Source organism: Epinephelus moara, chromosome 11 (genome assembly GCF_006386435.1).
Source record: "Epinephelus moara isolate mb chromosome 11, YSFRI_EMoa_1.0, whole genome shotgun sequence".
Classification (NCBI taxonomy): Eukaryota; Metazoa; Chordata; class Actinopteri; order Perciformes; family Serranidae; genus Epinephelus; species Epinephelus moara.
The window spans coordinates 4533890-4538426 of record NC_065516.1 but is presented as its reverse complement, the minus strand read 5'-3'; positions in this window follow the sequence as shown (position 1 = coordinate 4538426).

Sequence of the window (4537 nt, the reverse complement as noted above, 5' to 3'; positions counted from 1 at the left end):
ATTGATTGATTGATTGATTGATTGATTTCAGTACCTCGTCAACAGGGAGCAGTAGAACCTGCCTTGTGCCTTTAGGTCCAGTGTGAAGCGTAGCCTTGGTTTTTACATGTTAATGTTATGTGAAAAATTAAATGACCAAATTTGTTAGAATATACATTTGAATGGTTTTATAGGTTCTACTGAAATATCTCAGCTTTTGGATGAATTGTGATTAAATGAGGTTCATCATTCATGTTCCCCTCTGGATGAACAGTAACTTTGGTGTTTGTCTTATTTTTCATCTAGCCCAGGGGGTCTTCAACATTTTTCAGGTCAAGGACCCCTTAGGCTCAGGAACCTATGACCTCATGAGTTGTGAAAAAGAAAAAGTTGCACTTTGCAGTTGTGTTAGCCTCACCCTATGCAGTGAAGTAGGGATGGGTATCGTTAAGATTTTACCAGTACTACTACTCTTAGTGATACTCCTTATCGATTCGGTACTTAGATCAGTAGCAGCCCTAGCACATTTGGTGCCCTAGACTTATTTAGGTTTCTCACCTAAATTTTACAAGATTACCTTGAACACATCATGAGAATGTTATAATTTACCTTCGCCCTGAATAGAGCTTGAACGCTTGACAATGTAAATCAATTCAACCTCCAAGAGCTGTTCGTTCCAGCCACCGGCTGCTTAGAGGTAATGATAACTAGTGTTGTGTCGTTCGCGAACGAATCGTTCAAAAGAACAAATCTGTTGAGTGAACGTACTGAACTGAATCACTTCCGGAACTGATTCATTCATTTCTAAGTTCAGTTGAGCTCAGCAGCGAGCTTGCAGGCCAGGAGTGGAACTGCCGATTCGGTCCGTGCGAACGATGAGTCGCGAGGCAGCCAGGGTGCAGGGAGGGACTGCCTACCGCGTGACGAATCACTCGGTGAACAAATCACTCGGTGAACGGCGTAACCCCAATCCCTGAGTGATTCAAATCATTTCTTCTCAGCGATACACTTTCATAAGGACCATTTTCTCCAAGCTAACAGCTAATGTAGCCAGGAGTCAAGCCACATGAACACAATCACACACCTCCCCATCTTTTTTAACAGACTTTTGTTTCCAGATAAACAAAGTTAAAACGTTAGGCTGGCCAGTAATGAGACTCACCAGTGCAGGGCAGACGCAGCAGCAGCTTAGCCGCGTATCAGTTCAGTGAGTCGGACTACACAGTACACAGTCAGGGCTCCTCCCGCCAAGCACTGAACGATTCAGTGAACAAATCTACTGAATGAATCTTTTTAATGAACTGATTCTAGTGATTCAGTAACATCTAAAGAACTGCTTTGCCCATCACTAACGATAACCAGCTCTCCTTCTACTGATTTCATGTTCTTTCTCTCCACATCCACTCCGCCCCCTATGGATGACGGAGCCCTTAGCATTTGCCTATACTGAACTATGCCACAGGCTGGCACTGTTAAAGATACTCTTATCGGATGTTTTTCATTTCCAAATAATTGCTTTGTAGAAAAAATATTAATTTAAAATAATAAATAATAATAACTAAATTTAGAACAGGATTATTGAATATTTTAAATATATCTGCATGTTGTTTCTAGAGCAGCAACAGTAATTTTTACAACAGCAACGTCACTATATAAATAATATTCCTGTAATATTCCATCACAATACTGAGTGAAGTTTAGTTTTTATCAGTCATTTTAAGTCATTCCTCCTGTCCTCTGTCCTGCTGTCCTCTGTCCTGCTCCCTCTCTGCTGATGTGATTCATTGTGTGTAGGTAACATTAGTGCTGATAGAGAGAGGAGGGGCTGTTTCTCTCAGCCAGCAGCTGAGTTTAAAAGTATCTGCCCAATTTTCAGGTAAGTAGCAAACTAAGCTGACTGCATACAGACAGTGGTCATTTTACCTTATTGTAACACTTCGCTATTAGCCAATCTAGCGTGCTGTCCACATGTAAAATAACGTTAGTTATGTGGATGTTACTGTGGACGGAGCATATTAAAATATCTCTGTCTGCATGTTTACATGTTCATGCTTGCTGAGCATGTGTACTGATAAAGCATTGGCTTTTTACTCGCAAAGGTTTAATTGCGCTTAAAGTCACGAGCGTAGTTGCCATGAGCTCAAGTAATTTTCGAGAAATTTTCACCTAATTTCCACCGCGGCCTCTATGGTGTTCATTGACCTTACTTTATGACGTGTGTGTATGTGGAGGAGGTCAGCCCCAGCACAGAGAGCAGGTGAGCGGCAGCAGGATGATGATGAATTAAACCAACATGTTAAAAAGTACAGATAAAAGGAATGATAACGTCAGAGCTTATCTACTATGGTCTTTGATCCTTTAGCTCCGGGGCTGGTTTAATACGGGGTTTCAGTACCCATCCCTACCATGAAGTAGTTTCTGAAGTCGGCAGTGCGTCAGAGTCTCTTGTTCATAAAGTTCCAGAACCATCCATAGTGGCTCTCAAGAATGTCCCTACACTTGGAATACTACTACTACTACAATACTACTACTGGCCAATATGTGTTAATAGTATGTAAAGGTTAACTAACTAGTTTACCTGGCCTTATGGATCAATGCCACACAGTGATAGAGCGTTAGTTAGCTCACATTATTGCACAAGAATTCATGGTGCCGGTGTGTGTGGCTGGCCGTCTGCTGCTCCTACTTTGGTTGGTGTTTTTTGTTGTTTCTTACCCTTGGCACTATACATACAAACACTATACGAGTCTCTGCTGATGTATAATCGCCAATTCCTCTTGGATCTTCGACATAATGTCAGAGATCTAGGTGCATTTGATCATGGTGGACAGAAAACTTTGCCCCCACTCCTGGCAGGAATCCCGATTCACCTTTACTGGACCTCGGCCCTACCCTCCTGGTAGAAGCATCTCCACCGGCGCAGTAAACACAGCAGCCGGCAGGTGAAGCTGAAAGTCTTGTCGGCATGCTCTCCGTCCATTTCCCGGTCGGGACATGGATTATACCCTCCCTTAGCTGTGCCCCGGCCCTTCCTGGATCCCATCAACGCCTGCCTGGTACCTGTTCATCGGCTCGGTTGAGGGACTCCTGCCCCACCGCCCCTGCCTTCCTCGGCTCTATCAGCGCGGGTGAATCACCAGCATCTGAAGACACTGCTCCGGGCCCCCCGATTCCACCGAACCACAGGCCCCAGCTCCTGCAGGATTGGCCTGGTGAATGCCAGATCTCTGACGAACAAAACTTTAATCCTGAGGGATTTCTTCAGCTCCCGGGGCCTGGATTTTCTCTGTGACAGAGACTTGGATCGGTGCCAGTGAGTGCAGCGCTCGTCGAACTTTTACCGGCTGGCTGTTCTTACTTTAACTCCCCGTGGATGTCGGGCCATGGAGGAAGAATGGCGACTGTTTATAAAAATGGAGTGACTATTTGCACCCCAGTATAAATAGCCTCGGCCTCTCAGCTGGGTTATTATCACCCCTGTATGATGTGTGACAACAAACTTTGCACGTACAAAAAAACAGCGGACATTCATCTTTCATGTCAACAGAAAGTGAAGAATTTAGGAACGTTTCTGCCCTGATGTGTGTTTTGATGATTTTTTAATTGTAAAAGCTGTGTGTTATTCCCATAATCTTTGTTCAATAAATGCATACAACCGCCAGTTTGTTTGATAGAAATTTCATTGTCACGATGACAGCGCAGAAAATAAATCATTGTGAACGTCCCTTCCGGTCTGAAGTGGCTTATCAGATTGCTGCAGGGTACATTTCTGAGTTATCGTCCTTTTAACCCCTTTAACCTAGCCTTCACTTTGCATTTGCTATCAGCGAACAGTTCCAGCACAATACGCATGTGTACCACTAATGTCTCTCACTCTGAATCACTCAGAGGGCACAATTTTACCAGAGTAGTCAGCAATTTTACTGGAGTTCTCATCAACATTTTCCAATGAAATGTGATAATTTGAAGAAACAATGAATAAGTCCATTCTTAAATGGAATTCAGAGGTAACGATATGCCTTGTATTTGTAACAATGTTAAGTTTTAATCAAAACAATTAGTTCCACCAATCAGTAGCTACTGGCTAACCTTAGCTATTGCCAGTGAACGGGCTAAATCTGACTAAAGCTGTGGTGGATGATTGGATAACTTGTGTAGTTACTGCAAAATGTATACAATGTAAAATGCCATAGGCTTGTGCTAATAACGTTAGCATTTTGTATTTGTTTGGAAAACGTGTTTAGTATGACAGTTGTTTTGTCAGTGAATCTTGTGAGTTATAATGGAGCCAAATTGTGTGACGTTACCTTTCTTAAATGTTGCTGTTGTACCTGGCTTATATGAGAAGAGGAAAAGATCCCCGGCCACTAGGCTAATCTATAGCCTACAGTGTAAAATGCCATAGGTTTGTGCTAATAACGTTAGGATGTTATGTTTGTTTGGAAAACGTGTTTAGTTCAGGACAGTTGTTTTGTCAGTGAACTTTGTGAGTTGTAATGGAGCAAAACTGTGTGCCATTACCTTTGTTTAATGTCGCTGTTGCCCCTGGTTTTATCAG